Here is a 14,135-nt window from a genome sequence, read left to right as displayed (position 1 = left end):
ATCTGATGTAGATTTTGCAATCCTACTTTCAGTGAAATAAGTGGGTTTACAATGTTTGTTTCTGGTCAGGCATGATGGTGCACACCTGTAATCTCAGCTACTTGGGAGGCTGAGGCAGGAGGATGGCAAGTTCAAGTCCAGTTTCAGAAACTTAGTGAGTCTCTGTCTTGAAATAAAAATAAAAAGGGCTAGTGCTATAGTTCAGTGGTAGAACTCACCGGGTTTAATCTCTAATACCATAAATAAATAAATAAATAAAATGTTTGTTTTGTTTTCATGTATATATGAACTCCTCACAGAATCCATCTATATAGTGCTTAAACTATGCACCATCTGGAATGCCCACCTTCCTTAACTGAATCTTTTTTGGAGGTGGGTACTAGGTATTAAACCCAGGGGCACTCAACCACTGAGCCATATTTACAGTCCATTTTTGTATTTTATTTAGAGTCAGGATTTCACTGATTTGCTCAGGGCCTTGCTAAGTTGCTAAGGCTGGCTTTGAACTGGCAATTCTCCTGCCTCAGTCTCCCCAGTCACTGGGATTACAGGTGTGGACCACAGCGCCTGGCCTCCAGTTGAAATTAAAAATATATTTTTGAGAATTGTTTATGTTCTAGATGATTTATATTATAAAAAGAGGATATAAAGATGAGTGAGATTTGCTTCTGGCCTTCAATATACATTCCTCACATTGAGCTTCACTCTTTCTTAAGTTCCTCTCACTTTCAAACTCTTTCATAAAGCCTCCTAGGCTATTCCATCATAAACTTCCCTGTGAAATTCTTTATCATGTAGATTAGCATTTACTTTCCCTGTCATTGTTTTTCAGATCTATATGATTATTCATTTATTTAGTATGTTGACAAAAAATAACAACACTGCTTTAAAGGAAATAAGAATGTAGTTTATTCTGAGTGACCATGGTCCTGTATTCAAATTATCCTGAATGATATGTTCCACAGTGGAAGAGATTACATGAATTTTTATAGTCATAGTTATACAAGTCATAAATCAAGACATTTATCAATGACATTTGTGGAAGCATACAGCAGTGGACTGCTGCAAAGAGGGGCATACTCTTCCATACATTCCAGATGTTACAGCGTTCTTAGTGTTAGGGTTGGTGGAGGATAGAGGTCTACTAAGCTTGTGACACATTCTGAATAGTTTATGTAATAGAAGAATGTTGGGCCAGATGTAAAAGTTAAGGTAAATGGCTATTAAGGACCTAAGATAGCCACCTAATTTTGGCTTTCATTCCCACATTGCATCTCTCAAGGATGGGGATGCAGCATGGTGGTAGAAGAGCAGCCTAGCATATGCAAAGTCCTGGGTTCAATCCTCAGCACCAAAACAGGACAGAAAAACTCCATCTCTCCACAATCATGATTTTCTAGTCAGCCAAGGTCAAGTGTCTGTCTGCAGGATCATTAGTACAAATGCAGCTTCCTCAGAGTACTTCAGTTCACAAGTACACTGTGATTCGTTTAGTACACCCTGATCATCTGGTTTCTTCTACCATGTTCTAGAAACCAGTGACACTGCAGTGAAGAGAATAGACAGAATCCTACGTATCAAAGTGTTTTCATTTTAGCATAGGAAGGCAGATAATAAGTAAAAAACAGCTAAATAAGAAAATCTGAACTAGAGATAGGAATTATGAAAGAAAGTCATGGGACTGAGTGTCATGAGCAGGAAACATAGTTTAAATAAAGGTATCTAACACTCATGTAGCACTTTTTATACATTAAATACAAGTATTTCTTTATAAAGACACTCACTTTAATTAGGGCCCACCCTAATTCTCCAAATGAGATTCCATTCATGGTCTTTATCTTTTACTTGTGGATCATTCAATGTATTACAGATTTTAACCACCCTTTTGAAATAGGTTGTGATTGGCATCTTCTTATAGGTTATTCATTTTGGTAGAGAAAGAGTAAGCAATTGCCGTGGTCTCTTAGTATGATATACAGTTGGGGTGTGAACTGAAACTCTGGTTTGATGGTCCTAATGGTTAACCACTTTTCTAAATAGTGTCAGGTAAGTATGCCATAGAGAAAGAGTCTGCTGAGAACCAGGTGATGAAAGAAAGCATTTGCGGGCAGGAGGAAATATAACTACAAGTCTATTAGTTCTGTATTCTCAATCAGATGGTATTAAAGTTTCAAACATGCTCCCAAATTCTTAGAAATTCCTACCATCAAGAGTTGAGGCTCTGTGTCTCTTCTCCTGGATCTGCAAGGACTCAGGTCTGCAACTGAATAATATAATTCAGGGGAAGTGATTCTGGCTGCAATGCTGTGTGGAAGCTAAGCCACATGAAAGGACCATATGTGCATGCTACAGCTGACAATGGGAGACTTCAAGTTCCCCCAGGCCAGGAGTCCCCCAGATGCATGAGTGAACAAGCCTTCAGATGACTTCAGTCCCCAACTATAGAATTACCTCCAGTTTATGTGTCTACCTGAATAGGCTAAGGTTTTATGCAGCAGAAACTAGCCCTGGTGTGGTATCATGTCAAAATTCTTGGCCCAGAGAATGTGTAAGTATGAGAAAATGGTTGTGTTTTATGGTACTGAATTTGGGGTGGTGTGCTATATAGTGAGTAGTTACCAAATGACTAGATGACATTTATAACTTTGAGTCAAGCTCACCCTGTTGTATACCTGGTGAACACTTTCTCCATTAGGAACTAAAACCTCAAAACCAGAAGATCCAAACATTATGGCACCTAAATCACATTCCAAAGAGATAAACATAAAATAGGTATAGTGGGGGGAGGTAGGTAAGACAGGTATTTATCAGCAGCTGGGCAGGAGACCAGAAGTCATGCTAGTAGGAAGAGAATTAAGAGAGTAAATTAAATGCTTACAAACTTTTGGAAGGACTAGAGAGAAAAAGATCAAGAAACATACTGCTGATTTTTAGGAATTCAGGAAGAGAAGAAAAATAAGAAGTTGACATGGATGGTTCCACCGCCTGCAGCACCAGAGCAGGTTCCTGTGGATTCGCCAGGAAACTGCTGCTGTGCATGTCGTCTGTGTGCAGATGTGTCTGCCAGGAGCTGCTGACCAAAGCATAATGGTTTATCTTTCCTTCTCACCTTCCACACATTCAGTGAATACCATTCATTGGCCAAATCTGCTCTACAAACCAGATTTTGCACACAGAGGTTAAATGGGCAGGAATCATGCTGTGATTCAATAATATCTGGCACTGTCTGATCCTCTGGGTACCCAGCATCCATACATAAGCCCATAAGATATTTAAACCTCAGAACAAGATAACAAGATACTTCTGCTGAATGTGATCCCACTGTCCCTGCTCATCCTCTCCCAAAACCAGGAAACCCAAAGTCCCACCAGTAATTAGATCCATCTCTGATGATATTTATTTCTCTTATAACTCAGTTTCATTAATTTAAAGACTGAATTTAAAATCCTACCACCAGTACCTTTAGTATCCACCAGTACCTTTAGTATAAAGAGAAAAGAAAAAAATAATTTGGTAAATACATGCATAACAATGGAAGAAAGCAAATGTGCATAGATAGAACATCCTCAATTCTTTAACTGATATCTTCATGCTTTCTGTCCTGTCATCCCAATTACAGCTGATGGTGGCACTTTACTTGAACAAACCTCCATTCCTGAGAGCAAAACATCAGTAAATTTTATTGCACTGAATTGCTTCAGTCTTTTATAAACATTGGCCTCTAGGCATTAAAGTACCAAGAGGAATGCTAGAAAGTACTCAGATTTCCAAGAAACTTCTCCTTACCCTATAGTGTAGCAGGAGCAACTTTATTTTTTCCTTGATAAATTACCCAGTCATTAAAGTAACTTCATTTCTTAATTCTTATTTCACTGTCACTGATATTTACAACTTTCAGTCAAGATTACCCTGTTGTATACTGGTGAACACTTTCTCCTTTAGGAACTGAAATGTCAAAAATAGCATATCCAAACATTACAGAGAACAAAAATTTTATAGCTTTACCACTAGGGATAAAATTAGAGTCATTTTCTTTCTGCCCTTGAGTTTCAAGACATAGGTTCTGACTAAGTTGATACAAAGTTTTAGGAATATACTTCCTTGGACAGGGTCACTTTCCAAGACTGCAAGGTGTTGTCAGTCATTTCAATCACCCATTTCACCAATCTGCTATGCTGCTTGTGAGTGATTGAGTGAATGACAAGGATATGAGTCAGTGAATTCCAAAGACTTGAACCTCTTAAGCTGTAAAACAAGAGTAATGCTGTGTCAGACATCATGATAGTGAGTGAGACATTCAATACTTCTGTGGATGAGGCTAGTTTCAAAGTCTGTGGAAAGGGGAGTAAATTCACAATCAGAGCAACTTTTCCAGTGAAACAAACTGTACCAGCCAAGGGGTTGACTATTTAGGGAACCATGACATACTGGGCACTTAGAATTGTCCTCTACTGTTTGCAGGCAGGGAACTTAGGAATAGTGACAGATAGCTCTCCGTAAAAGAAATCACATTCTTGAGGCTACATACATCCTTCATCTTTACTGTCTTAACAACTGGTTCATTAACCTGGTGAACAAGTGTACTGCATCCACACATTTTGCCACAGAACTCATGACTATACTACCAATATGATCTTTCTAAATCCCTGATAAGCCAAGCAAACCATTACCTACTGTCCATGAATCAGTGTAGTGGATCATTATTTTGTTTGTATCTCCTTCTAGACAAGTTGAACAACTGAACACATTGCTTAAAACCTTGTTGGAGACTGCTATAATTGTTTCAGCACATCATCAGACACACATTCAGAAAGAAACACTAATAATTTTCTTCCACCTAGTATCCTGGATAAATAATGGAAAATAAGTAATATTATAGTCAATCAGGATAAGTAATGCTGAATTTTGCAAAAAACAATTCCAAAACCTTACTGGTTTTTTACGACAAAAGCAGGAGGATGAGCAGATAGGCTATGACTAACAGAGTCAAGCAGAGACACAGAACCTTCCATTGTGTGATTTCTGAGGTCTCTATAAAAGGAGAAGAGACAAAGTTTCTGTCATGATTTTTAGGTAAAATTGTAGAATTTTTATTAGCAGATTCCATGTGGGAGATTCTTAGGGGACTGTACTAGATCATTTGCCAACAATGGCTGCAAAAATTTCTCACATCCCTTTATATTACCTTTTGATTTTGAAGCTTTTTTCATCAAAAGATGGGGTCTATTCCACCTGCCCTTTTGATTTGACCATCTGATCCTCCTTGGTCGTTGAGATATTACAAACATGATGCAAGGGGAAGCTTGAAAAGTCCCTGTACTCTGGGGCTTGCTCTTTATAGACACTGGGAACTCTGAGACCACAATTGAAGAAGTTCAGGTAAGCCTCACTGGAGAAACCCTATGGGGAAGATCCCAGTCGTCCCATCTGTGCCAGCAGAAGCCCAAACATGAGAGTGATGGGTTCCAAGTCTGTGCCGGCCTGATCAAGTTACAAATTCACCTTCAGAGACCATTCCAGTTCATCCATACCTGAGGATCTTAGCAGACTCAAAGACACAACTCAAGGTCTGGAGTGTTTTTTTATACACTGAAGCTGAGTAATAGAGGTTCAGATTCAGAAGAGGCTTATATCACCTCTTCCCTTACTCTGTTGGTCAGAATTCAGTCCTGTTTCAACCTGACTTCCAAAGAGCTAGGTAACATAATGCAACAGTAACATCAAGAAGGAAAACAGGTTTGATAAACATATAGTAATTTTTCTTTACTTTATGCCCTTTTGGTCACCATTTATTTTATATGTTTCCTTTTACATGTAAAACATACTTATCAATTCACAAGAAAGAACCCAGAGTTCCACTTAGTCCTTACCAGTATATTAATATTCAAGATCACTGGGAATATACAGTTCTCTCCACCAGTATGAGATACAGCTTTCTTTGTTTTAACAACTTATGTATTTTTTAAAAAATTATCTTCCATGTGTTTACACCACAGAAATTGGCAAAGGTATAAAACAAGGCTTTGTTAGGCAAAGAACCAGTTTGCCAGCATGCTACAGGATGATTACAATAAACACAGAACAGGAAAGAATGGAAGAAAGTAGACTGTCATTGGCCTACAAAAAGGACTAAATTCTTTGGTATAGGCATCTTAATGCTCCTCCATCATGTAAGTGGGGCGAGTTCCTTGAGAGACCCAATTCTAGTCTCTGAGACTTTCACTGATTGGACATGAGGTGTCCTCTGAAAGCATGTTAGCAAAGCAGAATGTTCAGGGGTGAAAGGATTAGATTGTGAAAGCTATAACTTAATCAGTGGATTGATCCATTTGATGGATTAATAATTGGAATGGATTACTGGGCAATAACTGTAGGTATGCAGGGCATGGCTAGAGAAAGTAGAACAGTGGGGGTGTGCTCATGGGATTATATTTTGTCCCTGGTACCTCTCTCTCTCTCTCTGTTTCTCCCAACTTTCATGAGTTGAGTATCTTTCCTCTACCACATCCTTCCACCATGATGTCTGCCTTACCTCAGGTCTGGAGTAATAGAGTTAGCCAACCATAGACTGAACCTCTGAAATCAGGAACCCAAAATAAACATTCCCCCTTCTAAGTTGTTCTGGTCAGGTATTTTGATCACAGCAAGAAAAAGCTGAGTAATACAGGGAATGACTAACATATTCAATTTTTCTTAATATTTCTGTCTTCTTTGAGATTCTTCCCAGTATTTTATCATCCTTGGCCACATCTTAAGTAAGTGCTATGAGTTGAATATCTTTTATCTCCAAAACTCAAGTAGAAATTTAATTGCCATTGTTAACAGTATTAAGATGTGGAACTTTATGAGGCAATTAGGGTAGAAGGGCATGGGTGGGATTTGTGCCATTATGGAAGGGTGAGTTCAACCCCCTCTTGCTCTCCCTTGTCCTCTTACTTTCTGCTCTGTGATGATGCAGAAGAAAGCCCTTGCCAGATGCCATCATCTTGATGGATACTGGACTTCTGTGAGCCAATATATTTCTCTTCATTATAAATTACCCACTTTATGGTAGTTTGTTATAATAGCACCAAATGGAAAAATATAGGGACTATTATGAAATATGCTTTCCTTGGGGCTATACAACTTTTTCTGCCTGCTTCCTCTTGGAATAATATGGGTGTCCCCAAAGTTGTTTTACAACTTAAAGAAATTTTTAGTCCAGAGTAGTGGAGGTTTCCAAAATACCATTTGTTCAAAACTTCAGAGTTGTTTCTAATCAGTTTTACATGTTAATAGAACCAAAAGTTAAACACAGCCCTCTCTCTATTTGATTTGTCTTGTCACTTTCTGCTTTTTTCTTAATAAAATGGTTTCTCCATTGAGGCTGTCAGGTTAAGTGGTACCACATCCTTAACCTGTTATTTGCTCCAGGGATAAATCTTCCTAGAATTCTATCACTCACAGTACTTCTCTATTTTGTTTTCTACTTTAATGTGGTATATAAGCAATTGTCTTTTCTAACTATTCAAAATTTTGTATTTCTGGACTCTTTTTATACCCTTTTATTTCTTCTGGAAAACTAGCCAATTTTCATTTCTAGTAACTTACACACTAACATTTAAATTATTTTCAAATACTTTTCCTAACACTGCTGGCATAGGAGGCATATTATCAGTCTTTAGTATGCAAAACAGTTTTACCCAAATGATATATCATTGCATAACTTGGGTCTTCATTTTTCCAACCTCTGCCATATGTTTCTTTGCTACTTGACTAAATCAAAGATGCTTACTCCAAATCTGTTAATCAATATTCTATTTCTAGTATCCATTTTATCAACATGGGCTGGTTAAATAACTAATCCCCAAACCTCAGTAACTTAACATTCTAAACTTTTATTATTGAGTCATTCACTGTCCAATTAATCTCCACTGCCTAATGCCATTCAAAGACTGATGCTCTTTCCATTTTATGATGCCAGCATTCAATTTATGAACAACCAGTTGTACCATGAGGGGAGAAAGAGAATAGGTAACTGCACTTGGAAGATTTTTATGAATCAGGCCTAGACGTAGGATATATTACCTCTTCTTCATTCCACTCGCCAAGATTTAATCATAGAGTCAAATCTAAAGGAGGGAAGCTGTAAATGCATTTTATCTGTGAACCCAGGAGGACAATGAAACAGGTGCAATGAACACATAGCATGCTTTTGAGTTCAAGTCAGACAATTGGTTCCATCTCAGTTTTACTACTTATGAGTTCTCTGAGGGTGTTGTTTCATCTGTTAAATAATGATATAGGTTTTTAGTTCACAAAATTGCCTTATGGAGAATTCTAAACCCAGAAAAACTATTAATCAGATAAGAGGAAGATGAAGATATTTTCAGAGTGGTAGGATTTGGTAGAGATCATTTTTTCTCTTTTTCTTTGCAATTAAGAAAGGGTCTGTTGACTAATTCTGACCAATGGGATATAAGAAACTATATATGTCAGTTCTGAATAGCCAGTGAAGATTTCCCTACTCCAAAGTTTCTCAGATCTTTTGCCTTAGAATCTAATTATTGTACTTGTATAAAATGGTACCACGTCTGTCACCTTGAGTTTCTGAATAATTTCATGAAGTATTATGAAGGAGAGGGTATTATGCCAACTCACACTGAACATGCACCATGAACAAGGAAGACATGTTTGTTGGGTCAAACAACTGAGATTTACCAGTTAATCTGGCTTTTTTTGTTTGATTTTTTTCTTTTTTTTCCCCAAATTTGAGAGTCTTTATTAAGCTGGCCGGCTGACTGTCTCACACAATGCCCCAAAAATGGTTATTGGGAGAACAGCCCCAAACATAGGTTTGTAGGGGTTCTTATACCAAAAATCACATCAATCATAAGTGACCATTGCTATGATTCGAAATTACAAACTAACATCATGAAATCATCAACAGAGTGGGTCAAAATGATGCTACCTAGGTACAAACTAAAGAATGGTTACTAACATCCACACAATCATTGTTGACATCGCCGTTCATATGGTACATTGTTTAGGAGAAATAGGAATCAAAAGAGAATGATTTTTCATTACATAAGACTTGTCATTTTGTATTGCTAAACATGTCATGCTAAGTCACTAATGATGGGTACAGAGGCAGGGTGTTCCCATGGGAGAAGCTCATTTCCTATATAACATGGAGTCTCAGAGCAAAATGGATTCTGTTTAGTCATTGCCCATATAGCCTGGCCTGTAACATTTGCATGGAACCAAATCTTGTCAGCCCATTACATTCCCACTGGTTTTATGTACACAATCAAATCATTGATTCATTATTAGTGCATAGGTGATTGTATGGGGTGCGTAGCACCATCAGCTTAACAGACTGGATTCTATCTTTCACATATTTAGTTGAGAAACCATGATAACCTATTCTGACTAATGAATAATATCTCAAAAATGTTTCCTGCAGTCTTTCTTGGGCAATACTAAAGAGCATTCAGTTGTACAAGGAAGCTGTCAATTAAAAAAGTGGGATTCAAACCAAAGGAAGATGTGAGAAGAGAGAGTTCTCAGGCGAAAAGATGGAGCATTCCCACATGCAGCAGATCCACATCATTCAAAATGGGAAGGAATGCATCCTTCTGGAAGAAATGATATGTTAGCAAGATGAATAGATTAATAATAACTTTTAAGTTCCGTGAATTAATTAGTGGTGGATATAGGGGAAACTCAATAATTAAAAACTAAGGTAATTATCCACACAGAGTCTTTTAAGAAAGAGGGTGATGTTGACACATGATAAAATACATGGTGCAAACCACAAGAGAGCTGTGAATTACATTTTAATTTCATTTTCATAAAGTAATGATATTGGGACAATGGAGAGGCATGCTAGGACTGCATTGCCAATCTAGGGAGAAGAGATGTGCACACACATGAGTGTGTTTATAGAGCATGGAGGGCAGAAGGTGTTACCCAGTTAAATCCACATCTTCTCTTGCAGAATTCCATCGATAATATTTAAAGCAGAAAATAAAGAAACTGTAATGTAAGCATATTAGTTAGATATATATAAAGGTGCATGCCAAGAGAAATAGCTAAAAATGAGGTAAACTGATTGCTTCTGTAAGAGAGAGAAATTGGAAGGGTAGGGTAGTTGGACCAGGACACATTTTCATTATAAACTTAACAGTACCATTTAACTTTTTAAACCATGAACATAATTACTTTTGACGAAAGCAAAATAGTTTTTACAAAAGTGAGGGCAAAACTAAAAGAATCTGTGGGCATTAAAATGATACAATCCACAGGAAAACTTTTTATAACATACAAGTTGCTAGTTATGAGAATCCATATAGCAGATGCTGAAGATGCTAATAATTGATGTCAGGCCTTGGCATGAGTTCTGCCATAAATTTACTGATGATTAGTTATCTGCTGCCATCAGCAGGAGGGGACCAGTGCCACTTTTAATTCCCAACTGCCATCATGAAAGGAGAAGGGAGGGTTCCTGCCAATCACTCAACAATCCTTTATTCACTGTACACCACATGGTAGGCATGACCTCTCCCTCGGCATCCATGGAATACAGCATGAGATCTGGCCTGTGATTGGGACACATTCTAGACAAAAAAGTGTCCTAAATTGAACCCACTTCATTAACTCATTTTTGTTGGGAGCCTAATAGTATTTATGTGAACAAAATATTAACAAATTTCTCTCCTGCCACCCCAAGGTTCCTGTCAACCCTCCAATTCCCAAAATCTGAATTAATGACATTTTTTGTTTATACTTATATTTGGTACTTTATTTTTCTGTATGGGTTAATCATCTCTGTTGGTGTCTTTGACTGTCATCATTAGGGTTGGAAATATGTTTAGTTTGTATTGCAACACAACATAGAGCTTAAGGACATGGCTACCCAAAAAAGAGTACATGAATTTGAATTCCAGCTCTGTTGTATTCTTTTTTCCTCTTTTTTAGTTTTCTTTTCTTTTCTTTCTGTGTGTGTGTGTGTGTGTGTGTGTGTGTGTGTGTGTGTGTGTATGGTATGGTGGGAATTGAACCCAGAGTCTTGTGCATGCAAGGCAAGCACTCTATCAACTGAGCTACATCCCCTGTCCTCTGTTGCTTTCTTGGGCTGTGTGACCTTGAGAAAGACACTTACCTTCTCTCTAACTCAATGTCTGCGTCTGTAAAATGGGGATAAAAGTAATTAACCTCATAAGCTAATATAAGGGTCAAAAGAGTTCATACATGTAATACTAAAATGTGTTTCTTACACAACGCAAAGCAATAAATTTATCAAAGAACATTATTATTAGTTTTATGGCACATGAAAAAAATATAATCAACTCGTGTTTTGTTGCTGTTAGAATTATATTAGTGTTTGAGCAGCACCAAGCAAACAAATGGCACTGACAATGGTCGTAAATGTAATTTAATAATATAATACATTTATAGGAATCTGAGTCAACCTTGTTCCATCCCTATTCCTACCATAGAACCCATGAATGCTGCAGTTTTAAGAAATGCAGCTAGGAAACTCCTATATTTCAGTCCTCTATCCCAGCATTTCACAGATTTACCTCTGAAACTTTCTAAAGAGTCATTCCAAAGAATCTTCACCATACTCTGTGAGGCTACCACACTGATCTCTCAAAATTTCAAAAGTGCCAGGCTGTGTAGACTCAGGGCCTGCACCCTGCACGAACCCAGCACACTCGTCAACTTCAACACTGGAACCACTCTTTTATGAAGGTAGAGGTCTCTGCATTTTAGTTAGGATGTGTTTTCATGACACTACTTACCTGCTCTTTGTTTTTTACTTCCATGACACTCATTCACTTCTGTAATTAAAACCAAATCTGTGTGTGCATTTGATGACTGACTGCTTCTCATCAGCTCTCCAGGGATGGAAATTGTCTACTTTCTTTCTACTCATACCTACTCAGCTCTGGGCACCTTATGGCAGATTTTACAAAAAGAGACATTTCTTTCAGGTGAAGAAATTACAGTCAGTTTCATTAAGAAGGTGATTTGTGGGCCAGACTTGTAAACTTTAATGTCATAATCTTTCTAGAATAATGAAACCGAATAATATTTTCTTTGCATATGATTAAAATGGGTCAGAACTTTGTTTTCAATGCATGAATTTGGTAACCCTGAATTGAGATTACTGAAACTTGAATGTTTCACCAGCATACTTTGAAATAGCCTAGAAAGCATGTTGACAACTATTTTTCTTATTTTTTAGCAAGCAATGAATTTAAAACATGCAACAGTTCAACTTCCTTAGACTCCTGGGTCTAATAAAAAGAGTAGAAGTGTGGTAACCAGGGGCTAGGAGTAGGGAAATGTAGGTATTTCTGTCAAAGGGCACAAATTTTTAGTTAAAAGATGAATTATTTTTGCATATTTAATGCATAGTATGGTGGCCATAGTTAGTAATCATATATTGTATACTTCAAACTTGCTAAGAAGGTAGATCTGAAGTGTTCTCACCACAAAATAAAAAAGAGAAATAAGGGAGAAAAAGTAACTCCATGAGATAATGGAGATGTTAATCAGAGTGATTGCTAATTATTTCATAATGTATATCAAAATATCACTTTATACTCCACAAATATATAAAATTTTTAAAATGCAAAAGAGCTTAAAGAACAATGATGGTTTTATTTTTCTGCATGGTTTTTGTATTATCTATGTTTCTAAAATGAAGATGACTGGATTTAGTCATGTCCATATAACATTATATTTAAAGTAAAATAATTGTTATATGGGTCATACTTATATTTTCTGATAGTTTATGATGGTCAAACAACCAGGTGAAAATTTAGAAGTTTGGTCAATGACTACTTAAACAAACATTTGTTTCTAACAGTGACAAAAATCAGAATGCTTCAAGGGAGTCCTACGGTTGACATTTTAAGGAAACAAGGCCATGACTTGTCTCACTTGGAACCTGCACACATAACCTCAGCTCCTTAACTGCACAGCATGTTCATTCAGGTGCTTAGGGGTCACCAAAGATGCAGAAATGCTTTTTTCTTTTTTTAATTTAAACAAGTACCTCTATACACGTTTACTCTCTAAGCATTGTATCTGAAGAAAATTTCTAAAAAATTGACCTTGTCAATGATTTGCAAGAGGACCATCTTTTCACAGTGAATGAAGCACACATGAAGTATTGATGAGAATTTGTGGTTATACTGTTACATTTGCCAACCTCTGGGCACAAAGTGTGCATCAACTTCCTTTCAGGATCTCTTTTGCCTGCTGGGCAGAAGGAAACCACTTTGGGTCGTTGCAGTTATAGCACAAACACAAAATTAAATGGAAGAAGGGGACTCAAAAACCTCTCTCATGTGGAAATGGTTTCTTGCCAGGCACAAGACCCTATAGAGAAAGTGAGAAACACTGCATTTTCATGCTGAAACCATAAATTCACAGTTAAATTTCATCATCCACTAACTGTGCACAATAATATTCATTACTCAAGATAGATGGGAGCATTTAAGGATAAGAAAAAGTCATTACAATTTAAGACACCCGTATTATTTTATTATTGCAGTCAATGTATTTACTAGATAAAATGTAAGTTTCATAAAAATATAAATGAAAAATAAAAATCATCATCAATTTCATCAAAGAGCACTTAATGCATATTTTACTATAGTCATGTTTATATATACACACTTATTTTCATTTATTAAGTAGATATTTATTGTGTGCCTACTCCAGCTATGTTTTAAGCACTATCAAATTCTTGGGATGTGCCAGTAACCAAAAATAAAAGTTAAATAAAGTAACCTCATAGAAGTTGCATTCTAGAAGAGATAAGATGGTACAAGGTAATGAGCAGGGCAAGGGAAGACAAATGATAAATAGTAAACATAATAAATACATTGTATAGCATTTCAGGTGGTGTTATCCCATGATGAAGAGCTATGGGAAGAAAAACTTAACGTGAAACTCACTGTTATGGTTAGGATGTAAGGTGTCCCCCTAAAGCTCATGTATGAGACAATGCAAGAAATTTCAGAGGTGAAATGACTGGGTTATGAGAGCCCTCATCTAATCAGTGCATTAATCCCCTATAGGGATTAACTGGGGGGTAGGGTACAGCTGGAGGAGGTGGGTCACTGGGGACCTGCCTT

Source organism: Sciurus vulgaris (assembly GCF_902686455.1).
Source record: "Sciurus vulgaris genome assembly, chromosome: 9".
NCBI classification, from domain to species: domain Eukaryota; kingdom Metazoa; phylum Chordata; class Mammalia; order Rodentia; family Sciuridae; genus Sciurus; species Sciurus vulgaris.
This window is presented reverse-complemented; position numbering follows the sequence as displayed.